The 26,534-nt window shown below is 43.1% G+C and overlaps 2 protein-coding genes across 7 annotated transcripts in view; both read left to right on the top strand.

The window, feature by feature from the left end:
* Positions 1 to 16,441, top strand: part of LOC143023848 (uncharacterized) — a 51,773-nt gene extending 35,332 nt beyond the window's left edge. For all 5 annotated transcript variants that reach the window (XR_012966224.1, XR_012966228.1, XR_012966227.1 and 2 more), the window contains one exon: positions 16,219 to 16,441. The gene's annotated coding sequence lies outside the window, so the exon portion shown is untranslated. The remainder of the gene's footprint in view (positions 1 to 16,218) is intronic.
* Positions 1 to 26,534, top strand: part of LOC143023847 (trehalose synthase/amylase TreS-like) — a 138,291-nt gene that overhangs the window by 94,608 nt on the left and 17,149 nt on the right. The window lies entirely within an intron of this gene.

Genomic DNA, 26,534 nt, shown 5'->3' on the forward strand with positions numbered 1-26,534 from the left:
TACCGGTTTGTTTTTGTTTTTTTTTGTTTCTCTTTGTATATTTTGTTTGATACCTTCCTTTGAGTGCTTCCTTTTTTGATTTGTGTTCTATTTGTAGCTGTTTCCTCTTTCTATCAATTTGCAATTCCAATTTGTGTTTCCATGTGTCCAATTTCCTAAATCTAGGTTTTATATTTTGTCTCTCTTCTTTCTGCGTGACCCTTATATGTCTCATTTTATCTCATTTTAAATTTCTCGTTGTCCATCTTCAAATTTGTGAGCTTTCAATTGTAAAAACAGACCTGAAATGTCTGATCATAACTTAAGCCATTTCTATGTCATCTATATATTCTTTATCTCTTTCACGCAGTTTCACTATTTTGTGTTTGTCTTTTAATTTATCATTTACATATCTGTAAAGGAGTTTTCAACAAAATGAAATACAATTTATACATATACAAAATTTTTACAAAATTACTTGTTGTAAAGGGAGAACATGAAGCAAAGCTTATGGGAAATTGCTCTCCCTTTACGGAAAGAATTATTTTTATTTTATATATTTATTTTTGTTACATGTTAGTATGATATATATGTATATATATACATATATATATATATATATATATATATATATATATATGTATATATATATTTGCAATGAGATGTGACACGACGCCTGCTAACTCTGACCTCACGTAGGAATCGGGGTCACGTGTGAGCATCGCATCTTCTGGGGGTCAGGTGAGAGGTGAGAGGTCAAGTCGATTGTTGACATGACGATAATTGCTTACTGTGCGGATGCGGGTCACTGTCACCTGCAGGAACAAGAAAAAAAGTGGCAGACTTGGTTGATCCTTCCATTTGTCTATTATATCTTTCTCGTAGTTTCTTTCTCGTAGTTTTTTCTAAGTTTTATATGTGTTTATTACACATGTACGAGCTGTCTATTAGTTTTACATGAACTAGTGTATTAGTACTATTGTACTAGTAAACTTATACTAATGTACCAGTGCTAGTGTAACAATACTAGTGTACTTGTACTAATATACTAGTACTAATGTAGTAGTACTAGTACTAGCATTAGTAACTGTTACTAGTGTATTAGTGCTAGTGTACTAGTATTAGTGAACTACTACGAGTGTACTAGGGTATTAGTACTAGTGTTCTCGTGTATTAATACAGGTGTACTAATTTTCTTGTATACTTGTATTAGTTAAACATTATAATTTACCAGTGTACTAGAACTAGTATATTAGTGTACTAATATAGTAGTACTAGTGCACATGTACTAGTGTTTTAGTATATCATACATATACCATGGCTTTTTCCCCCTTACAAGGGAGGTAGCCAAAAAGGGAAATGCATAAAATCATTCCCACCCATTTCATCCCTGAATACACTCCACACCCCTCCCACCCTCCCTCTTATCTGAGCACCTCCTGGATGACGGGTCATCCCTGCACCTTGCCCACTGCTCTAGGTCAGAAGCAGTGTCGCAAGACACAGCACATCCACAGCAAGGCCGCTTCATTAAATCGGCGACCCTCCCTCTCCGTCCCCCCTTGCATAAAAGGAGAGGATGGGGAGAAATCCCTTCGGGCTGCGTCAACTTTTGCTCACACATACTACCTCACCCCCCACCCCACCCATTCCACCTCATGCAATCACAACATCATCCATATACAACCATTCTCCATTCACCCCTGTCTTCTGTCCTCTCCCGTCCTTCCTCAACAGACATACCCCTCTTCCCCAAAGCCCCCTTCACCCCATCCATCCACCTCATCCTAGGACGTCCCCTCATGTTCAACTCCTTCCACATCTGCCTTCCACACCTCATTTACTAGTCGTACTTCACTCATTCTGTCCATGGGTCCAAACCATCCTAATATTCTTTCATCAACCCTAATCTCCCAGACTCCTTTTCCCAACAATGTTATCCTCCGACCTACTAATTTCTCACTCGATCTGCCCTAATAACCACCTACCTATACTAGCAGACACCTCATCCTCCCTTCAGACACCTTCAAACTCCTTCTCTCTTCTCTTAAGTTCCATGTTTCTGTCCCACTCAGTGCGGTTGGCACAATCACCTCCTTCATACAGTCACCTCTTCGCATCCATTCCCAAATGTCCTATTCCTCATTACACTCTTTAATCCACCAAGGCATTTACTCTCTTCTTCTCAATCTACATTTCTACCTCCACCTTCACTCCACCTTTTCCTGCCACTCATTTGCACCCTAAGGTATCTAAAACTATCCACTTCCCTCCAGTCGCTCTCGACCTTAATGCTCACTTCCAGTCTACTGCCACTTTCACCCCTTGTACATCTCATCACCTTACTTTTACCCACATTTTTATCTTGTAGCCTTTCTTCTATCACATAATTCTCTCAAAACTCTGCCACCAACTTCCTCAATCCCTCGTCCGATCCTGCCTCAAGTCGCAGTGTCGTCGTCCGCAAACAATAGCTGGCTCACCTCCCACCTTTTCTCCATTTTCTTTAAAAAACCATCTCCAATCCCTTTCCCACTACCCTTGCATTCCACCTCTCGCACCACCTCCATACATGTAATACAGTTGAACAAGCCAGGGCGACAAAAAACAAGCAAGGCTGTTCCCCAAAGTCCCGTGTTGACGGATAAAGAGATTGCTGCCATTGGTCAGCATTAAACATTCAGTACTCTCAAAATTCCTCCAGCATTAGAACCTATCATCTACAATCCACTGGTTCGCCACTGACAGAAGAGGATCCAACATCAGAGTTAGATATACCTGTGGAAGACATCGTTCCCTCCCACTCTTCCAAGGCCATCATGGTTTGGTATGATGCAGTTCCTGCATCGAGTGTCCAACCCCCAGGGAAAAGCTTCTGTGACAGTCTCCTTCCAATGATTGACCTTGATCCCCAGTCCCAAGCTTCATGATATCTACTCTACAATGAAGTTTGTGTCCTACCCAAGCTCAACTAGTACGACGTTACTTCACCAGTCCTCACATTCGACCAACCAACACCCTTGTACTGGAAAGCTTATAACGATTATAATATATGATCTCAATCAAAGTGACAGTGATCTCAAGCGCATAGTCCCTCAGGCTTGGGGGATTTCAAATGCAGATGAGCTTTCTTGGGAGCATAGGTCACTTAATGGCAAGCTCGGGACTGCAAGAGTTGCTCGAAGTGGTATATGCTGGAAACACAGTGCCCACATGATGACAGGCAAAGCTGTTTCCATAGCAGTGCGGGGACATACGCTGGTAGATGCTGCACTAAACACCATTTTGGTTGCTGATGCCTACAATGTGCTTGTGCCAACCAAAGACACAGTTCAGGAACCACAAGTGGCAACTGCTGATACTGAGACAGATAATGTAGAACCACAAGATATTCCTTCAGATACAGTGACGACTGACATAACTACAGCAAGTGAAGTGTATGACAGAGCAATGTCCACTTCCCTCTCAGTGGAAGAAGTTTGTTCTGCAAAAGTGTTGCAAAGAATCCAGACTGAACTTGACAACAAAAAGGATATGATGACTATGCCAACAGCAAAACTCTGGTTGCAGTATCTCAATATGGTGGACATCTTGCGGAAATTTATTAAAGCTGAAAGAACAGGGAACTGGAGCTTACTCCTCCAATGTGTGCACGATATGCTTCCCTACCTTGCCGCTTCTGGACACCGACCGACGGTATACAAAGTCTGCATATGTATACCTGCAAATGATGACCAAACTACCAAATACGCATCTGGATGTGTATAAGAAGTTCCAAGAGGGATACCACGTTGTGCAGCGCAGTGATAGATACTGGGCAGGGCTCTCCACAGATCTGATCATCGAACAGGTTTTGATGAGAAGTATAAAGACGCATGGGGGGCCTAACTCGAGGAAAAGGGATGACAGAGACTCGCGCTTACTGTGGGTCCTATCCATGCCAGCATGCGCAAACATCAACGATGCAATGCAGAAGTTCAGCGGGGTCTCCTACGAAACCAGCAACCAGCACAAAGATATTTCGAAGGCTAGACAGGCCAGAGATGTCAAGGACACCCTCGATCTTATCAGCTATCTGAAGGAAAGGGTCCATTCAAGGAGAATACCTCACTTCACAACATTGCTAATGGCATTGCCGCTCAGGACGAAGTCAATGTTGACCAAGCAAAAGAAATTGGAGACAAGATTCTTGTGAGCATGGCAGGGAAATCTGTGGAAGAATTCACCTTCCGAAAAGCCGATGAAGCAATGACACTTGCAACCAGATCAACTGTCCAAAGTCAGAGTGGAATCTGTAGTAGTGGATCCACAATTGTAGTTCCAGCGACTGGTAATTGTAGGTGAACGGTGCGAAGACTTGTCAACGTTATTTAAGTTTGAACTCTGTAGCCACCCTCCTGCCTTATTTGACTCGTCATCCCTTCCCTTGCAGGCCAATAAGGCAGTCCTTGCTGATGTTCTGTGGAAGTCTACAGATGAACAACGTGAGCCGAGTGGAGACCAAGTCCAATATGTCCTTGATGGCGGCGCGCTACTCCATCCGGATTCCCTGGCCAAGAGGTTCCACATATGATAGTGTGTGTCAGATTTATGTCAGATATGTGACACAGAAATATGGAGCTGCTGTCATTGTTTTTGATGTGCTACAGAGATGAACCCACAACAAAAGATGCCACACAACAAAGAAGAACAGGGACCTGCTCTAGTTTGACCGTAAACTTTGGTGGTGATATGATCATCCAATCCAAGAAGGAGGACTTCCTGAACAACAAGACAAACAAACAGCGCTTCATACATTTTCTCAGCGACAAACTAGAAAGGGCTGGATGCAGCACAGAACACGCAAATCATGATGCTGATGTCCTCATTGTTCAAACAGCCCTTGCCTTTGCCAGAACAAGAGATACGGTTCTCATTGGTGACGACACAGATTTGTTTGGTCCTACTGTTGTATCACGCTGATATGACCGCAAACGAACTGTTTCTGGTATCAGAGTCAAAGCAAGCCACCAAATCGAGAAGGGTATGGTGCATAAAGCAGTCGAAAGAGTTGCTGGGTCCTCAGATTTGCGACCATCTGCTCTTTGTCCCATGCTATTCTTGGCTGCGATACCACTAGTCGCCCGTTTGGATTGGGAAAAGGTTTGGCAGTGAAGAAGGTGAAGACTGATTCCCTGTTTCGTGAGCAATCAGAGATGTTCCACAAATCAGAGCAAACACTGGAGGACATAACTGCTGCAGGAGAGAAAGCTCTGGTATCACTGTGCGGTGGTACCAGAGAGGAAGGACTGGACAGCTTAAGATACAAGCGGTTCTGTGACAAGATTTCCAAGAGCACATCTTCCGTGGAACCACAAACATGAGCAGCTGCAAGATTCCATAGCCTCCATGTCTATTACCAGGTAATGGAGTGGAAAGGAACATGTGTCAACATGAAGCCACAAGATTGGGGATGGCACATTGTGGACAGAAGGTACATGCCTATACAGACAGATCAGCCCGCAGCACCACCGGAGACACTGGATGTCATCTGTTGTAGCTGCAAGAAAAACTGCAAAACAAGGAGGTGCACATGCCAAATATATGGTCTCCATTGCACTGCCGTGTGTAGAGAATGTCGTGGTACAAGTTGTTCTAACTCACAGGTGCCAGATTGATCAGATAATGTAGACGACGATGCTTAAGCCGGATACCGCAATGTGGCACAACTGGAATTGACACTCTTGAAATTAATGTTGATGATCTGTTGTTGAAACATAGGCTTACTGTTGTTCATGAGTATGATAATAAACTTATCTCTGGCTACAATCATGTTTTCCTACATTTCAGTAGGCCCTAGGTTAAAAAATGCACCGAAAATATAAAATGTTGAGCAAATACATTTTAAAAATAGACATTCTTTCCAGCATATTGGATTTTTGGCTATAAATTCTTTATCCAATAAAATGTAACTTATTCCACGTGAATTCTTGTGTTCAAAAACCCCATTTTAGCACTTTAAATGACTCAATTATTACATCTAAATGCGGAGATATGGCAAATTATCGAAAATTGGTGGCCACATTGGATTTATGCAAATTAGACATATTTCCTCAACGTGGATTTCTTGGGACTTTTAGTTCTAGACACCTCATGGGCAGGCATGCCCTGTGGTGAAAACAATTCTCTTGCAATTTGTTCCAAGTTGGGCCCTAAAATGTGCTATATTGCCTGGACTACATCATTATTATTATTATTATTATTATTATTATTATTATTATTACTTGACGCAGCCTGAAGGGATTTCTCCCCGTCCTCTCCTTTATATGGGGGGACGGAGAGGGGGGGTCACCGATTTAAGGAAGCGGCCTTGCTGTGGATGTGCTGTGTCCTGCGACACTGCTTCTGACCCAGGGCAGTGGACAGGGTGCAGGGATGACCCGTCATCTAGGAGGTGCTAAGATGGGAGGGAGGGTGGAGGGGTGTGGAGTGTTTTCGGGGATGAAATGGGTGGGAATGTTTTTGTGCCTTGTCCTTTTTGGCTACCCCCCTGGTAAGGGGGAAAAAAGCCTTGGTATATGTATCAGGGTTCCCACGGTCCTTGAAAATTCTGGAAAGTCCTGGAAAAAAAGTGATTCTGGAAAGTCATGGAAAAGTCCTGAAATTGTGCCAAAAATCAAGTGGTCCTGGAATTAGGACTACCAGCTAAAAAAGTCATTGAAAGTCCTTGAATTCAGTGTTGCATGGATGTTGGTTGTGCTCAATATTCTACAGTGTGCAGTGTCTGACATAACAAACATAGGAGTTTTCCGCTCTGAGAAGTCACATGAAAAGCAACTTTCATAACAGGATCAGCCAGTCAAGGCAAAACCCATCAGCAATCCGCAACTTCTTTGGAAAGAAGCAAGACGAAAAGGCAGATAATGCTGCAGCCAATGTCACCTCCAGTGCACCAGTTGCTAGTACAAGTACAGCTCCACAAAGATCAGAGGTTGCAGCTGCTGTGTCAGATGCTGCCCTCCACGCAGAGGTTCTCTGGGCTCTGAAGCTTGTTATGAGCAACTACTCATTCAATTCATCATCTGATGTGGGCATGTTGTTCCCAAGAATGTTTCCGGACAGCCAAATTGCTAAACTTTTCTCATGTGGTGCTACAAAGTGTGCTTATCTAGTTTGTTTTGGCCTGTCTCCATATTTCCATGATCTGCTAGTGGAGAAAGTCAGAAGTGCGGAGTGCTATACCATATCCTTTGATGAGTGCATGAACCCTGTTTCACAGAATGAACAAATGGACTTCATAGTCCGTTACTGGGACAATGATTCTGGTCAGGTCAGTGTAAGGTACTTTGGGTCACAGTTCTTGGGGCATGCTCGAGCAAGCGACCTACTCAACAACTTCAAGGAAGGGACACAACAACTAGATCCCAAGGGTCTGCTTCAGGTGTCAATGGATGGACCTAACGTCAATTGGAAATTTTTCAATGACCTGCAACAGGAGCGCAAAACACAGGATCTCCCAGAACTTCTGAACATCGGAAGCTGTGAACTCCACACTGTCCACGGAAGCTTGCAGAAAGGGGCCAACGAGACTGGATGGAAGATTGGAAACCTGCTAAGGTCTCTGTGGCAGCTCTTCCACCGCAAGAAGAGAGGATTTCACCACTATCACAGGGAGCAAGCTGTACCCATTGCAATTTTGCCAGCACAGATGGGTGGAGGATGCAAAGGTTGCAGAGCGTGCGTTGCAGATGTGGCCCAACGTGGAGAAATTTGTGGCATCCTTCAAAGACCCCAAGAAGGCCCCTAGCACTGCCTCATTTGCATCAGTGAAAGCTGCCTGTGAGGACCCACTCTCCGTCGCAAAGCTACAATTCTTCATCTATGTAGCTAAACAAACTCCAGCCATTCCTTCAGAGGTTTCAAACAGATGCACCCATGGCACCGTTCTTGGGGACAGAAGCTAAAGGAAGTGGTTGTTGGCGCTCATGGGACGTTTTCATCAAAAAAGAAGTTCTGGACAAAGCAGACACCATGCAGAAACTGGCCAACCTGGACCCCAAGGACCAGTAAGAAGGCAGATGCTGCCAAAACTTGCAGATCTGGGATTTGCTGCTCGAGAGTCTGTGAAGAAAGCTGCTGAGAAGAAACTGGTCAGTGATTTGAAGGTCCTGGCATTCAAGAATGAGTGTGTGACACTGCTATCAGAGCTCACATCCAAGATGTTGGACAACAGTCCCTTGAAACTGTCCCTGGTTCGATATCTCTCTGCACTGGCTCCAGATAAACTAGTTTGCTCCTTCTACAGATGCGGCGACGAAGTTCCAGAAAATCCTCCAGATGCTTCTGAATGCCAACAGGCTGTCCGGGGAAGAGTGCGATGAGCTCCTTGCTCAGTACAAGGCGTTTGGCAGTGAGATGAGGCAGGAACATGCAGCAGATTTCAAGAACTTCACCCCAGATAGTGAGAGGCTGGACATATTTCTGGGCCAGTACTTTAAAGACCACAAGTACAGCAAGCTCTGGTCTGTTTTTCAAGATGCTTCTCACAGTCCTCCCCATGGTCAGGCATCAGTAGAAAGGGGTTATTCTGTGAACAAGGACCTCCTGGTTCAGAACATGCAGGAGAAGACTATTGTAACTCTTCGTACAGTCTATGACAGTATCCAAGCCACGGGCCAGCACTTCACTGAGTTACCCTTCACTCCCAGACTGAAAAGGCATGTCAGGGCATCAAGGATGAGATACCAACAGTACCTCGCGGATCAGAAGAAGTCACAGACAGATAATGAGAAATCCTCAAAGAGAAAGGCACTACAAGAGGATATCCAGTCAGCAGAGAAAAAGAGGAAGCTCTTGAAAGATAGTATGGAGTCAATGACCAAGGAAGCAGACCAGCTGGCAAAGAAGGCAGAAACAGAACATGACTTCACTTTGCTGGCTAAGTCCAATGCTTTCAGACTGAAAGTTTCTGAGAAGGCGGATGAAAATCTCAAACTGGAAAAGAAACTACAAGACCTCAAGCAGAAACTGAAATCAATGGAGTGACTATTTTCAAGAAAGAGCAAAGAATGAATTATACCTAATTCTCTGATATATATATATATATATATATATATATATATATATATACATATATATATATATATTGTAATCTAACAGAGGAAGACTGCATAGTGTAATAAAGTGGGTGGAATCGGCTGGCTGTAAGGGGTGGAGGAGGCCAGAAAGATCAGTTTGTATTTGAAATATGTTTCAGATATTCCGCTCAAAGTCCTGGAAATTTGATGATTTTTATCCTGGAATATCCTGGAAAAGTCCTGGAATTTAGTTTTCAAATTTCTGTGGGAACCTTGGAGTGAATGGTTTGAGGTAAAGGTGGGACTTTGTCAGGGATGTGTTATGTCACCCTGGCTGTTCAATCTGTACATGGATGGGGGTGGTGTGAGAGGTGAATGCAAGGGTGGTGGGTCAGGGGTTGGAGATGGTTAAAGAAAATGGAGAAACGAGGGAAATAAGCCAGTTGTTTACTGACGACACCGCACTTGTAGCAGGATCAGAAGAGGGATTGAGGAAGTTAGTGACAGAGCATGAGAAGGTGTGTGAAAGAAGGAAGCTGAAGATAAATGTGGGCAAAAGTAAGATGATGAAATGTAAAAGGGAAGAGAATGACAGCAGGCTGGAAGTGAGCATTAAGGGTGAGAGACTGGGGGAAGTGGATAGTTTTGGATACTTGGGTGCAAATGTGGCACGAAAGGGAGGAGTGGAGGTGGAGGTAGAATGTAGATTGAGAGAAGCGAGTAAATGCCTTGGTGGATTAAAAAGTGTAATGAGAAGTAGACATTTGGGAATGGATGCTAAGAGGAGGTTATACGAAGGAGTGATTGTGCCGACAGGACTGTATGGGACAGAAACATGGAACATAAGAGAGGAAGAGAGAAGGAGTTTGAATGTGTTTGAGATGAAATGTCTGAGAAGTATGATAGGAGTTACTAAGGCTAAATAGAGAGAAATCAGTAGATGAGGAGGAGAACAGGGGTGGAAAAGGGAGTTGGGAGATAGGGTTGATGAAAGAGTATTAGGATGGTTTGGACACATGGAAAGAATGAATGAAGAAAGATTAGTAAAAGAGGTGTGGAAGGAGTGAATATGAGGGGGGTCCTAGGATGAGATGGATGGATGGAGTAAAAGGGGAATTACAAAAGAGAGGAAGGACATGAGAGGACAGAAGATAGGGTTGAATGGAGAAGGGTTGTGTATGGATGATGCTGTGATACATAAGGGGGAGTGGGTGGGGGATGGAGAGTGAGGAAGTATGTATGAGAAATAATTTACGCAGCCTGAGGGGATTTCTCCCCGTCTTCTCCTTTTCTGCATGAGGGGATGGAGAGGGGGGGGGTCGCCGAATTAATGAAGTGCCTTTGCTATGGATGTGCTGGGTCTTGCGACACTGCCTCTGACCCATGGCATTGGACAGGATGCAGGGATGACCCGTCATCCATGAGGTGCCAAGATGAGAGGAAGGGAGAAGGGTGGAGGGGAGTGGAATATGTAGGGGATGGAATGGGTGGGAGTGGTTTCTATGCCTTTTTCTTTTTGGCCACCCCCCCCGTGTAAGGGGGAAAAAAGCCTTTGGTATATGTAGGTATGTATGTCTTACCCAATCTCTTTTTTCCTTTATTAATTCTATCACAGTGTCCTTTGTACTTTCATTCATTTGTTCGTTGACTATTTCTTTAAATAGTATTTTATGGTTTTCTTTGTCTTTCATTTGGTTTTTAATTTCTATCATGTTTGGTTTTTCTATATTTTCACCAACTTTGCCTGCTTCTATTAGTATCTTCTCATTAACTTCCCTATACAAAGTTTCATTTATATTTGTGCCATAATTTTTCATCTTTTCATCATAATTTTTTTTTACTATAGCCAGTTTCTTTTTTCATTTCTTCTAATTCCCTAATTAATATTGCATTTTCCTTTCTCAATTCACTCATTTCTTCTTTGTATAATTGGTTATGTTCCCTTTTCCATTCAACAATATCCCTTTTCATTTCAAATATTTCTTGGTTTATTAGTATGCTTTTGAGGTCCATAGCTCTTCCTGTCCTGGAATCCATGGAATAACTCGTCTTCATATCTAGGACTATCATACATACATACATATACCAAGGCTTTTTCCACCTTACAAGGGGGGTAGCCAAAAAGAAAAAGGCATAAAATCATTCCCACCCATTCCATCCCTGAATACACTCCACACCCCTCCACCCTCCCTCATATCTTAGCACCTCCTGAATGACGGGTCATCCCTGCGCCTTGTCCACTGCCTTGGGTCAGAAGCAGTGTCGCAAGACACAGCACATCCACAGCAAGGCCGCTTCATTAAATCGGCGACCCCTCCTCTCCGTCCCCCCATTGCATAGAATGAGAGGACGGGGAGAAATCCCTTCGGGCTGCGTCAAATTTTGCTCACACATACTACCTCACCCCCCATCCACCCGCCCATTCCACCTCATGCAATCACAACATCATCCATATACAACCACTCTCCATTCACCCCTATCATCTGTCCTCTCCCGTCCTTCCTCAACAGACATTCCCCTCTTCCCCAAAGCCCCCTTCACCCCATCCATCCACCTCATCCTAAGACGCCCCCTCATGTTCACTCCCTCCACATCTGCCTTCCACACCTCTTTTACTAGTCTTCACTCATTCTTTCCATGTGTCCAAACCATCCTAATATTCTTTCATCAACCCTATCTCCCAGCTCCCTTTACACCCCCGTTCTCCTCCTCACCTCCTCATTTCTCACTCTATCTAGCCTAGTAACCCCCATCATACTTCTCAGACACCTCATCTCAAACACATTCAAACTCCTTCTCTCTTCTTCTCTTATGTTCCATGTTTCTGCCCCATACAGTGCTGTTGGCACAATCACTCCTTCATATAGTCTCCTCTTAGTATCCATTCCCAAATGTCTATTCCTCATCACACTCTTTAATCCACCAAGGCATTTACTCGCTTCTCTCAATCTACATTCTACCTCCACTTTCACTCCACCTTTCCCTGCCACATTTGCACCCAAGTATCTAAAACTATCCACTTCCTCCTAATCCTATCAACCAAGATCCTCCCATAAGCCTTCCCAACTACACTCAACAAGCTAATCCCTCTGAAACTACTACATTCACACTTGTCCCCTTTTCCCTTGTAAAGAGGAACTATACGGGCACTCCTCCAGTCTCCGGCACTCTACCCTCTCTCCAACAAACATTAAATAACCTCACCAACCAGTCCACCATCACTGTACCTCCCTTTTTCAGACATTCCGCATGGCATCCATCCAGACCAGGTGCCTTACCTGCTTTCATCATCTTAACAACTGCCTTCACTTCATCCTTCCTTATTTCTCCTCCATTCTCCTCATTCATCACTCTCATTTTCTTTGCATTTCCCACTGCAGCAATCTTTCCTTCCCTATCCTCCTTCACATTAAGCAACTCCCTAAAATATTCTGCCCATCTTCCCCTTACTTCCTTCTCTTCCATTATCATCTCTCCATCTGCACCTTTTACCTTTTCTTCTCTACTTGATTCACCTCCTCTTCCTATCTTAATTTCTTTCCAAAACATCTTTTTTATTACTTTCAAAATTTTCTGTCAAACTCTTACCCCATTTCACATCAGCTCTCCTCTTTGCAACCTTTACCTTTTGCTTTACTTCTCTTTTCTTTTCTTTGTACCTCTCATATGACTCCCTCGTCCTATTTTGTAACTAATCTGTGAAAGCTCGCTTCTTCTCTTCTACAACCTTTTTTGTTTCCTCATCCCACCATTCACTACCCTTTCTTCTATTTTTTCTAACCACTGCCAAAGGCATTTCATACTCATATCTAATCTTCTTTTGGTTGTCTCAGCGTATGTCTTTTTTTTTTTTTTTTTTTTTTTTTTTTTTTAAGCACTTTACTACATCATGGTTCCACTCACCATTGCTCCCCTTTAGTGTGTTTACAACTAGGTAAAGCTCCACTTTTTGGTCGATGAATCGCTAGAATTAGTGCTAGCTCGTGGACCGTTCTCAGGTACATCCGATTTGTTCGACTGTCAGTGTGTGTATGTGTTAATGATATTTTGATGCAGTCTGAAGGGATTTCTCTCCATCTTCAATGTTTCTGCATGAGGAGACAGAGAAGGGGGTATCATTGATTACATGAAGTGGCCTTGCTGTAGATGTGCTGTGTCTTGCTGCATTGCCTCAGACCCAGGGTGATGGACGAGATGCAGGGATGACCTATCATCCATGAAGAGCCAAAATGAAAGGGAGGGAGTGGTGGTGGATGGGAGTGGAATGGGTGGAGATGAAATGGTTGGGAGTGGATTTATGCCTTTTGACTTTAGCTATTTCCATGGTAAGAGGGAAAGAGCCCTTGGAATGTGTATATATTTATTTTCTTATTTCCGTTCTTTCCACATCCATGGAAAGAATGAGTGAAAAGAGACTAATTAAAGAGGTGTGGAAGGCAGAGGTGGAGGGAGTGAACTTGAGGGGTGACCAACGATGAAATGGATAGGATAAAAGGGGCATTGAGCAAAAAGGAAATGTCTTTTGAGCAAGGAAGGGAGAAAACAGGAGATAGGGTTGAATGGGGAATTGCTGTGTACAGATGATACTGTGATGCAAAGTAGAGAGGGGGTGGAGGATGTGGGGAGTTAGAGAGTGGTTATGCATGAACGACATTTTGACGCAGCCTGAAGGGGTTTCTCCCTGTCTTCTCTTTTTTTGCAAGAGGGGACAGAGCTGGAGGGTTGCCAATTAAGTGAGGGATCCTTGCTGTGAATGTGTTGTGTCTTGCTGCATTGCTTCTGACCCAGGGCAGTAGACAGGATGCAGGGATGACCTGTCATCCATGAGGAGCTAAGATGAGAGGGAAGAAAAGGTGGTGGATGGGTGTTGAATGGGTGGGAATGAAGTGGGTAGGAGTGGGTATATGCCTTTTGACCTGGCTACTTCTCTGATAAGGGAGAAAAAGCCCTTGGTATATAGATATATATATATATATATATATATATATATATATATATATATGTGTGTGTGTGTATACTAGTCTTTCTTCACTCATTCTATCCATGTGTCCAAACCATCCCAATATTCTTTCATCAACCCTATCTCCCAACTCCCTTTCCACCCCTGTTCTCCTCCTCACCTCCTCATTTCTCACTCTATCTAGCCTAGTAACCCCCATCATACTTCTCAGACACCTCATCTCAAACACATTCAAACTCCTTTTCTTTTCCTCTCTTATGTTCCATGTTTCTGCCCCATACAGACTAGTAAAAGAGGTATGAAAGACTAGTAAAAGAGGTATGGAAAGCAGATGTGGAGGGAGTGAACATGAGGGGACGTCCTAGGATGAGGTGGATGGATGGGGTGAAGGGGGCTTTGGGGAAGAGGGGAATGTCTGTTGAGGAAGGATGGGAGAGGACAGAAGACAGGGGCAAATGGAGAATGGTTGTATATGGATGATGTTGTGATGCATGAGGTGGAATGGGCGGGGGGATGGGAGGTGAGGTAGTATGTTTGAGCAAAATTTGATGCAGCCCGAAGGGATTTCTCCCCGTCTTCTCTTTTTATGCAATAGGGGGACGGAGAGGGGGGGTCGCCGATTTAATGAAGCGGCCTTGCTGTGGATGTGCTGTGTCTTGCGACACTGCTTCTGACCCAGGGCAGTGGACAAGGTGCAGGGATGACCCGTCATCCAGGAGGTGCTAAGATAAGAGGGAGGGTGTGGAGTGTATTCAGGGATGGAATGGTGGGAATGATTTTATGCCTTTTCCTTTTTGGCTACCTCCCTTATAAGGGGGAAAAAGCCTTGGTATATGTATGTATGTATCGTATATTTCCGTGTGTAAGACGACATTGTATAAGACGAGATACAAAATTAGAGCAAATTTTTATGAATCTATCTCATATCGGTAGTATAAGACGACTGTTAAAATACAAAAGCATCAGTGTATCAAACCTACCGTACAAAAATAATTGTTTTGATTACGTTTATCAGCTGTTTTTTCCGCTTTTTCTCTTTTCTTTCTCATTACTTAACTGTATCCTTATACCAGATAAATTACTTACTGTATCCTTATAAATTCAAAATAAATGAAATAAAGCAAATCATGTATCATGATTTTCTGAGAACACACGTCAACTAACAAAAATGATTTGTTTACGCTCCTGGTTCGACTACTGTAATATACTTTTTTTTTATTGATAAACGTTTTATGTACTGAAATCCAAAGTTTTTATTTTCAGTCTTAAAAATTACTGAAAAGTTATCAAAAGAAAAAGGTTGCTATGAACGCAACCAGTGCTCGATGTTTACATTTTTTTCAGCTGTGTTAAATGTGTTTACATAGAGTACTTAAAAGTACTGTAGTTTCATTAATATAGAATTATTCCTCAAATTTATTAACAATTGCCATTTACTATAAAGATATGCCAATAATATATAAGGTAAATATGGTTTAATTACCTTTATTACCAGCTCGCTGGCTGAGTGGGTTAGGGTGTCGTTACTTGCGGCGAAGGTCGAGGGGATGGCGGTTCGAATCCTGCCACCAGCGAAGTTGAACCAAGGGCATGGTTCGTTAAATTCCACGCTACAAAGCCCTCTGTGAGGGGCACTGTCCTAGCCCCCCGATAGGGGGGAGTTTGTGACGTTAAACAATATCATCATTACCAGTTCTTATCATAATGTGAATCATTTCCTGTGTATCGGTGGTTATCGGCAGGCTAGCCTACCAAGTCATCTCATGTAGAATTCAAGGTCTGATTTTTATAATGGTAGTATAAGACGACCCCCCATTTTAAGGGGTGAATTTTTGGATTTTAGGGTCGTCTTATATGTGGAAATATACGGTATGTATGTGTATATATATATATATATATATATATATATATATATATATATATATATATATATATATATATAAATTGATTTATTGTTCATGCCTGTCTGCAGTGCGAGTATTAGTGTTTTGCGTATCCTGATATATAGCCATTCTAAAATGCTTTTGTAATTTTTGTTGATTTCTGTTTCCCTTTTTTTAGTCTGTTGCTTGTCAAAAGCCTTATTATCTATTGCCAGTATGACTTATCAAGTGCCAATTTCTTGCTGAAGCCTGCCAATACACTTTTCTTGCTCAAATATTTTTAGATATTAATTTATTGAAGGAAAGTTGATATTAAAAACAAATCTTGATCTTATTTCAGAAAATGTAGATGTATCATTACATACAAAGAGGGAAGGAGCTGCCAAGCTGGAGGTGGTTCCTGCCCTTCTTCACCAGTGGCTTAGTCTTGGTATTGATGGCTTCATGTTCCTTGACATTGAAAAATTGGTGTCTGAAGATGGGCTCCTTAACTCAATGCATCAGTGGCGCAATGTCCTAGATTCTTACCACCGAGGACATTTAGACCGGATAATGATGGTGAGTGTGATCAGATCTGTGTTGTAAGTTGTCGTCAGTTCCCTTTTCTAGAAAGGGTCTTCGTACACCATTTCCATGCACATATCAAACATGCACAGGTTCCCACAGATTGCATGTGTGTATGCATTCATTGTGCACATGCATCCCTTCAAATGTGCACATCTGACTCGCAGATTGTTAGTATGTGTGTTTCACCTGAGCACACTCACACACCCACAGTTTGCATGTGTGTTTGCATGTCCATGACTTACATATAGTGAGCTCATATGTGTGTTAATGTGTATTCATGCATACACACACAGACATATCATTTGCGAGTTGTGAATACCTGCTTGCCTGCATGTGATACATGGACATGTCCAACTCACAGGTTGCATATATTTACCTAGTTGTATTAAATAGGAAGGGAAATTATGCTTGTAGTGACCCATCTTTGTATCTCTCAACATCTACTTTGTTCTTATTCTTGTATGGTGTTTGCACACACTATTGTTTTGTCTAATTTGTTCCAGACATCCACCACTCTGTGGAAAACTTTTTCTCTTTTTTTGTCAGATCTCTTCTATAACTCCTTTTTGAGTTTCATTTCATGTCCTTGTTTTTCTTTTATCCTACTTTAATAAGTCTTCTCTGTCAAGGACTTCCATGCCTTTCATGATTCTGTAAATGGCCAACAGATCTCCTATATATCTTCTTTGTTTCAGGGTTTGTAGTTCTAGTTTGGACAATTTTGTTTGTATGTCAATTTTGAAAGTGTTGGGGCCATCTTTGTCGTTGCTTTATGTAATCTGTGAGGTCTTCTTGTGTGTGGCATTTGCATATGTGCATGCATGCAAATAAACACATGGGCACACATGCATATGTTTCTATGAGTGTGCACATGTACAGGCATGTATTTACCTATTTGTATTTTAAGGGGAAGGGATTATGATAGGAAGAGTTAAGGATGTACATGTGCTAAGGGGAGAGGGTGGGGGAATATCAGATCATTTTTTGGTGGAAGGTAAGTTGAGAGTGGAGGATAGATGGAGAAGGAGGAAAGGGACAAAAGGTAGGGAGGTTCTTAGAGTGAACTCCTTGAATGAAAAGGAAAAGGAGAAGGAGTACGAAAAGAAGCTGAAGGAGGAGTGGGAGGGAGTAAAGGATAGAGCAGAGATGGGTGTGGAGGAGGAATGGGGATGATTCAAGGAGGGAGTCTTAAAGTGTGCAAGGATGGTGTGTGGAACAAGAAGGACAGGGGGAAATAGAAGAAAGGGTAGTGAATGGTGGGATGAGGAAACAAAGAAGGTTGTAGAAGAGAAGAAGCGAGCATTCACAGATTGGTTACAAAAGAGGACAGGGGAGTCATATGAGAGGTACAAAGAAAAGAAAAGAGAAGTAAAGCAAAAGGTAAAGGATGCAATGAGGAGAGCAGATGTGAAATGGGGTAGGAGTATGACAGAAAATTTTGAAAGTAATAAAAAGATGTTTTGGAAAGAAATTAAGAGAGGAAGAGGAGGCGAATCAAGTAGGGAAGAAAAGGTAAAAGGTACAGATGGAGAGTTGATAATGGAAGAGATGGCAGTGAGGGGAAGATGGGCAGAATATTTTAGGGAGTTGCTAAATGTGAAGGAGGATAGGGAAGGAAAGATAGCTGCAGTGGGAAATACGAAGAAAATGAGAGTGATGAGTGAGGAGAACGGAGGAGAAATAAGGAAGGATGAGGTGAAGGCAGTTGTAAAGATGATGAAAGCAGGTAAGGCACCTGGTCTGGATGGATGTCATGCAGAATGTCTGAAAAAGGGAGGTTCAGTGATGGTGGACTGGTTGGTGAGATTATTTAATGTTTGCTGGAGAGAGGGTAAAGTACCGGAGGACTGGAGTAGTGCCTGTATAGTTCCTCTTTACAAGGGAAAAAGGGGACAAGTGTGAATGTAGTAATTTCAGAGGGATTAGCCTGTTGAGTGTAGTAGGGAAGGCTTATGGGAGAATCTTAATTGAGAGGATTAGGAGAGGAACAGAAGGAGTAATTGGTGAGGAACAGTGTGGATTTAGGACGGGTAGAGGTTGTGTAGATCAGATCTTTGTGGTAAGACAGATATGTGAGAAAGCTATAGGAAAGGGGAAGGATGTTTTTTGGGCTTTTATGGATCTGGAAAAGGCTTATGATAGGGTAGACAGAAAGGCACTGTGGGAGGTTATGCAGATTTATGGGATAGGAGGAAAGCTTTTGGGAGCTGTCAAGAGTTTTTATGTGAGTAGTAGAGCATGTGTTAGGATTGGAAATGGAGAGAGTGAGTGGTTTGAAGTAAAGGTGGGACTTCGTCAAGGATGGGTTATGTCGCCCTGGCTGTTCAACTTATACATGGATGGGGTGGTGCGAGAGGTGAATGCTAGGGTAGTGAGTCAGGGATTGGAGATGGTTAAAGAAAATGGAGAAAAGTGGGAGGTGAGCCAGCTGTTGTTTGCGGACGACACTGCGCTTGTGGCAGGGTCAGAGGAGGATTGAGGAAGCTGGTGGCAGAGTTTGGGAGAGTATGTGATAGAAGAAAGCTAAAGATAAATGTGGGTAAAAGTAAGGTGATGAGATGTACAAGGGGTGAAAGTGGCAGTAGACTGGAAGTGAACATTAAGGGAGAGCAACTGGAGGAAGTGGATAGTTTTAGATACTTGGGTGCAAGTGTAGCAGGAAAAGGTGGAGTGAAGGTGGAGGTAGAATGTAGATTGAGAGAAGCGAGTAAATGCCTTGGTGGTTTAAAGAGTGTAATGAGAAATAGACATTTGGGAATGGATGCGAAGAGGAGACTGTATGAAGGAGTAATTGTGCCAACAGCACTGTATGGGGCAGAAACGTGGAACATAAGAGAAGAAGAGAGAAGGAGTTTGAATGTGTTTGAGATGAGGTGTCTGAGAAGTATGGTGGGGGTTACTAGGCTAGATAGAGTGAGAAATGAGGAGGTGAGGAGGAGAACAGGGGTGAAAAAGGATTTGGGAGAGAGGGTTGATGAAAGAATATTAGGATGGTTTGGACACATGGAAAGAATGAGTGACGAAAGACTAGTAAAAGAGGTATGGAAGGCAGATGTGGAGGGAGTGAACATGAGGGGACGTCCTAGGATGAGGTGGATGGATGGGGTGAAGGGGGCTTTGGGGAAGAAGGGAATGTCTGTTGAGGAAGGAAGGGAGAGGACGGAAGACAGAGGTGAGTGGAGAATGGTTGTATATGGATGATGTTGTGACGACATGAGGAGGAATAGGCGGGGGGGTGGGGGGTGGGGTAGTATGTGTGAGTAAATTTTGACGCAGCCCGAAGGGATTTCTCCCCGTCCTCTCCTTATATGCAAAGGGGGACGGAGAGGGGGGGTCGCCGATTAAATGAAGCGGCCTTGCTGTGGATGTACTGTGTCTTGCGACACTGCTTCTGACCCAGGGCGGTGGGCAGGGTTCAGGGATGACCCGTCATCCAGGAGGTGCTCAGATGAGAGGAAGGGTGGGAGGGGTGTGGAGTGTATTTAGGGATGAAATGGGTGGGAGTGTTTTTATGCCTTTCCTTTTGTGGCTACCTCCCTTGGAAGGGGGAAAAAGCCTTGGTATATGTATGTATGTATGTATTTTAAGGGGTGAGAGCTATGCTCATAGTGACCCATTTTTGTATCTCTCCACATCCAGTTTGTTCTTAAAATCTTGTATACTTTCGACACTTGCTATTTTCCTGTTTAGTTTGTTCCAGACATCAATCACTCTGTGGGAAGCTATTCTTTTTCAAATCTCTTCTGTAACTGTCCTTCTTTAGCTTCTTCTCGTGTCCTCTTGTTTCTCTTCTGTCCCATTTGAATAAGTCATCTCTATCAAGAACTTTCATCCCTTTTATAATTCTGTTGATAGATGTAATTTATCTAATCTTTGTTCATATGTCAAATTTGAGAGTGTAGGTGCCATTTTTGTCACTACTCTTTAAATTCTTTCTAATTTCTTTGTTTTTTGTACGAGGTGCCCATACTCCAATTTAGGTCTTATCAATGTAATTAATTATTTTCTTTACCATTTCTTTATCCATGTAGTCGAAGGCCACTTACATTGATCTTAATAAGTTAAAAGTCTCTCCAACTAGTTTATTGACATGTTTATCAGGTGTGAAGTCACTTGAGGTAATTACTCATAGGTCCTTTTCTAAGTCGACTTTTTTGACTTCCTTGGTACCAATTTTGTATTGACCTGATATTCTATTTTTGCTTTTTCCAAATTCCATTATACTGCATTTCTTAATGTTAAAGTTCACTTCACACCTCTGATTCCATTTCCATATTTTGTCTAGGTCTTCGTGAAGCATTCTGCAATCTTCTTCTGTGCTTACTTTCTTAAGTAATTTGGCATCATCAGTAAAGTTCATGTAACACTTCAGTCCCTCATCCATATAATTTATATATATGGCAAACATTAAAGGAGCCAACACAGAACCCTGTGGGATGCCACTTATCATATCTTCCCAGTTTTAGTTCTTGTCTCTAAGTACCACTCATTTTTCTTCCACTCAAAAAATCTTTCATCCATTCCAGTAGCTTACCTTGTATTCCTCCCATTATTTCAATTTTTCTTATTAGCTTTCTATGTACTGTAGTACTTTGTCAAAGGCCTTCTGCAAGTCCAAGACGGCGCAATCTGCCCAGCCATCTCTTGTATTATTTCTAGGAGCTGTCAATAGTTTTTATGAGAGTAGTAGAGCATGTGTCATGATTAGAAATGGAGAGAGTGAGTGGTTCGAGGTAAAGGTGGGACTTCATCAAGGATGCGTTATGTCTCCCTAGTTGTTCAACTTATACATGGATGGGGTAGTGCGAGAGGTAAATGCAAGGGTGGAGGGTCAGGGATTGGAGATGGTTAAAGAAAATGGAGAAAAGTGGGAGGTGAGCCAGCTGTTGTTTCTGGACGACACTGCACTTGTGCAGGATTGGAGGAGGCATTGAGGAAGTTGGTGGCAGAGTTTGGGAGAGTGTGTGAAAGATGAAAGCTGAAGATGAATGTGGGTAAAAATAAGGTGATGAGATGTACGAGGGGTGAAAGTGGCAGCAGACTGGAAATGAGCATTAAGGGAGAGTGACTGGAGGAAGTGGATAGTTTTAGATACTTGGGTGCAAATGTGGCAGGAAAAGGTGGAGTGGAGGTGGAGGTAGAATGTAAATTGAGAGAAGCGAGTAAATGCCTTGGTTGATTAAAAAGTGTAATGAGGAATAGACATTTGAGAATGGATGCTAAGAGGAGACTGTATGAAGGAGTGATTGTGCCAACAGCACTGTATTGGGCAGAAACATGGAACATAAGAGAGGAAGAGAGAAGAAGTTTGAATGTGTTGGAGATGAGGTGTCTGAGAAGTATGATAGGGGTTACTAGGCTAGATAGAGTGAGAAATGAGGAGGTGAGGAGGAGAACAGGGGTGGAAAGGGAGTTGGGAGATAGAGTTGATGAAAGAGTATTTGGATGGTTTGGACACATGGAAAGAATGAGTGAAGAAAGACTAGTAAAAGAGGTATGGAAGGCAGATGTGGAGGGAGTGAACATGAGGGGACGTCTAAGGATGAGATGAATGGATGGGGTTAAGGGGGCTTTGGGGAAGAGGGGAATGTCTTTTGAGGAACGATGGGAAAGGACAGAAGACGGGTGAATGGAGAATGGTTGTATATGGATGATGTTGTGATGCATGAGGTGGAATGGGTGGGGGGATGGGGGGTGAGGTAGTATGTGTGAGCAAAATTTGACGCAGCCCGAAGGGATTTCTCCCCGTCTTCTCCTTTTCTGCATGGGGGGACGGAGAGGGGGTTGCCGATTTAATGAAGCGGCCTTGCTGTGGATGTGCTGTGCCTTGCGACACTGCCTCTGACCCAGGGCAGTGGACAGGGTGCAGGTATGACCCATCATCCGGGAGGTGCTAAGATAAGAATGAGGGTGGAGGGGAGTGGAGTGTATTTAGGGATGGAATGGGTGGGAATGATTTTATGCTTTTTTCTTTTTGGCTACCTCCCATATAAGGGGGGAAAAGCCTTGGTATATGTATGTATGTAAAAACAAATTAAGTTTGTGGTACCCGATCTTCCACTTCTAAAGCCAAATTGTTTAGAGTTTAGTACTTTATTCTCCTCCAAGTGTTTGATCCATTTATTCCTGATAACCTTTTCACATATTTTTGCTACTGTGCATGTAAGGGGTACTGGTCTGAAGTTTGTAGGGTTTTCTTTGTTTCCTCCTTTATATATTGGTACAATGTTTGCATATGGGGTATTGGCTGCATGTTATTGTGACAAAGTAGCATGCAGTTGATACTTTAGGATCTATATGGGGTGCTCCTATGGACCAGAGCCACACATCATTTTGTCTGTGATGAAGGAAAACACTGTTCATAGAGAAATGACACTTTTATACTACAACTGTCCCTCCATTATGCTGTCCCCCAACCCCTTGTTACTGTGCTGTACCATTTCTCTGAATATTCATTTCCTTTTTTTGCCTACCCTGTGGTGGGGGAAAAGAATGCTACCACCAAGTCTTTCCACTTGAGTCATAAAAGGCGACAAAAATGGGACAGGCGATGGGATTAGGAGTCCTGCTACCTGTTGCCCCAAAGGGGACATTCCTAAAAAAAGTAAAGGCATAAGAGGTCTAGGAGTTTTCCAACCAGTACCTTAAGGTTTGGGTCTTTTAACCTCTTCACTCCGGGGCACATCACACGTCTGGCAGCATTAGCTGCCCGACGTGTGATGTTGCGTTATAATAATCGCATACATGCATACATATACCAAGGCTTTTTCCCCCTTACAAGGGAGGTAGCCAAAAAGAAAAAGGCATAAAATCATTTCCACCCATTCCATCTCTGAATACACCCCACACCCCTCCACCCTCTCTCTTATCTTAGCATCTCCTGGATGATGGGTCATCCCTGCACCTTGTCCACTGCCCTGGGTCAGAAGCAGTGTCGCAAGACACAGCACATCCACAGCAAGGCCGCTTTATAAAATCGGCGACCCCCCCTCTCCGTCCCCCCATTGCATAAAAGGAGAGGACGGGAAGAAATCCCTTCGAGCTGTGTCAAATTTTGCTCACACATACTACCTCACCCCCCATCCCTCTTTCCATTCCACCTCATGCAATCACAACATCATCCATATACAACCATTCTCCATTCACCCCTGTCTTCTGTCCTTTCCCGTCCTTCCTCAACAGACATTCCCCTCTTCCCCAAAGCCCCCTTCACCCCATCCATCCACCTCATCCTAAGATGTCCCCTCATGTTCACTCCCTCCACATCTGCCTTCCATACCTCTTTTACTAGTCTTTCTTCACTCATTCTTTCCATGTGTCCAAACCATCCTAATACTCTTTCATCAACCCTATCTCCCAGCTCCTTTTCCAACCCTGTTCTCCTCCTCACCTCCTCATTTCTCACTCCATCTAGCCTAGTAACCCCTATCATACTTCTCAGACACCTCATCTCAAACACATTCAAACTCCTTCTCTCTTCTTCTCTTATGTTCCATGTTTCTGCCCCATAGAGTGCTGTTGGCACAATCACTCCTTCATACAGTCTCCTCTTAGCATCCATTCCCAAATGTCTATTCCTCATTACACTCTTTAATCCACCAAGGCATTTACTCGCTTCTCTCAATTTACATTCTACCTCCACCTTCATTCCACCTTTTCCTGCCACATTTGCACCCAAGTATCTAAAACTATCCACTTCCTCCAGTCTCTCTCCCTTAATGCTCACTTCCAGTCCACTGCCACTTTCACCCCTTGTACATCTCATCACTCTTACTTTTACCCACATTTATCTTTAGCTTTCATCTATCACATACTCTCCCAAACTCTGCCACCAACTTCCTCAGTCCCTCCTCCGATCCGGCCACAAGCGCAGTGTCGTCCAGAAACAACAGCTGGCTCACCTCCCACTTTTCTCCATTTTCTTTAACCATCTCCAATCCCTGACCCACTACCCTTGCATGTACCTCTTGCACCACCCCATCCATTTATAAGTTGAACAGCCAGGGCAACATAACGCATCCTTGACAAAGTCCCTCCTTTACCTCGAACCACTCACTCTCTCCATTTCCAATCCTGACACAAGCTTTCCTACTCTCATAAAAACTCTTGACAGCTCCCAGAAGCTTTCCTCCTATCCCATATATCTGCATAACCTCCCACAGTGCCTTTGTGTCTACCCTATCATAAGCCTTTTCCAGATCCATAAAAGCCCAAAAAACATCCTTCCCTTTTCTCACATATCTGTCTTACCACAAGGATCTGATCTACACAACCTCTACCTGTCCTAAATCCACACTGTTCCTCACCAATTACTCCTTCTGTTCCTCTCCTAATCCTCTCAATCAAGATCCTCCCATAAGCCTTCCCAACTACACTTAACAATCTAATCCCTCTGAAACTACTACATTCACACTTGTCCCCTTTTTCCTTGTAAAGAGGAACTATACAGGCACTCCTCCAGTCCTCCAGCACTCTACCCTCTCTCCAGCAAACATTAAATAACCTCACCAGCCAGTCCACCATCACTGTACCTCCCTTATAATCGCATTATTGAAAATAAAGTCAGTGCTCAGTTGTTCATTCTCTTTCACCCGTGAATTCTGATAACCATAGAAAATATGATTAAGCCAGTTTAGAGAGAATGAAGGTTACTTAGGACTACAATAAATATAATCAAGACGGCGACGTCGGCATCATCGTGTACCCACTTGCTCCTCATGACGCCTACGTAGGCGTTACCGTATGGAAGTGGTTAATGTGCGTGGATGTGGTACAGATGAGAGTAAAAGGGAAGGGATAGGCAGTATGTTTGTGAGAAGAAAGATGGATGTGCTGGCTTCGAGTGAAACTAAAATGAAAGGGAGGGGCGAATGTGATTTTGGGAGTGTAATTGGGAGGTACTCAGGAGTGAAGAGGGGACAAGTGAGGGAAGGGGTGGCTATACTAGTAAGTGAAGAAGTAGGTAAATGTGTAGTGGAGTGGACGGAGGTTTCTTCAAGGTTGATGTGGATGAAAGTCAAGCAGGGAAGGGAGATGTGGGTTTTTGTAAGTGCGTATGGACCTGGTAGTGAGAAGAGCGTAGAGGAAAGGGAGGCTTTTTTGGGTAGATTTAAATGAGTGCATAGAGGGATTAGGGAGAAATGTCAATGTAGTTGTATTGGGAGACCTTAATGCTAGGGTAGGAAATGAACCAATAGATGGAGTGATCAGGAAATATGGAGTTCCAGGTAAAAATTGTAGTGGAGAAATGATGGTGGATATGTGTCTTGAAAGAGAGTTGATGATAGCAAATACAGTGTTTAGGAAGAAAGTCAAGCATAAGTACACATGGGAAAGGGTGGTGGATGGAAGGGTGGCAGATAGAGCATTAATGGACTATATAATGGTGACCAGCAGTATGGTAGGAAGAGTTAAAGATGTACATGTTCTAAGGGGAGAGAGTGGGGGGAATATCAGATCATTTTCTGGTGGAAGGTAAATTGAGAGTGGAGAATAGGCGGAGAAAGAGGGAAAGGGCAGAAGGTAGGGAGGTACGTAGAGTGAACTGCTTAAATGAGAAAGAAAAGGAGAATAAGTATAAGAAGAAGCTGAGAGAGGAGTGGGAGGTAGTGAAGGATAGAGTAGAACTAGGAGTGGAGGAGGAATGGCAATGGTTCAAGGAGGGAGTCATAAGGTGTGCAAGGATGGTGTGTGGAACGAGGAGGGTGGGAGGAAATAGAAGGAAGGGTAGTGAATGGTGGGATGAGGAAGAGAAGAAGGGTGTAGAAGAGAAGAAGCAGGCTTTCATAGATTGGCTACAAATTAGGACAAGGGAATCGTATGAGCGGTACAAAGTAAAGAGAAGGGAAGTTAAGCATAAGATAAAGGAAGCAAAGAGGAGAGCAGATGTGAGATGGGGTAAGACTATGACAGAAAATTTTGAAAGCAATAAAAAGATGTTTTGGAAAGAAATTAAAAGAGGAAGAGGAGGTGAATCAAGTAGAGAAAAAAAAGTAAAAGGTGCAGATGGACAGATGATAATGGAAGAGAAGGCAGTGAGAGGAAGGTGGGTAGAGTATTTTAGGGAGTTGCTAAATGTGAAGGAGGATA

Source organism: Oratosquilla oratoria, unplaced genomic scaffold, assembly GCF_046742065.1.
Source record: "Oratosquilla oratoria isolate Oo_2021 unplaced genomic scaffold, ASM4674206v1 SCAFFOLD66, whole genome shotgun sequence".
NCBI lineage: Eukaryota > Metazoa > Arthropoda > Malacostraca > Stomatopoda > Squillidae > Oratosquilla > Oratosquilla oratoria.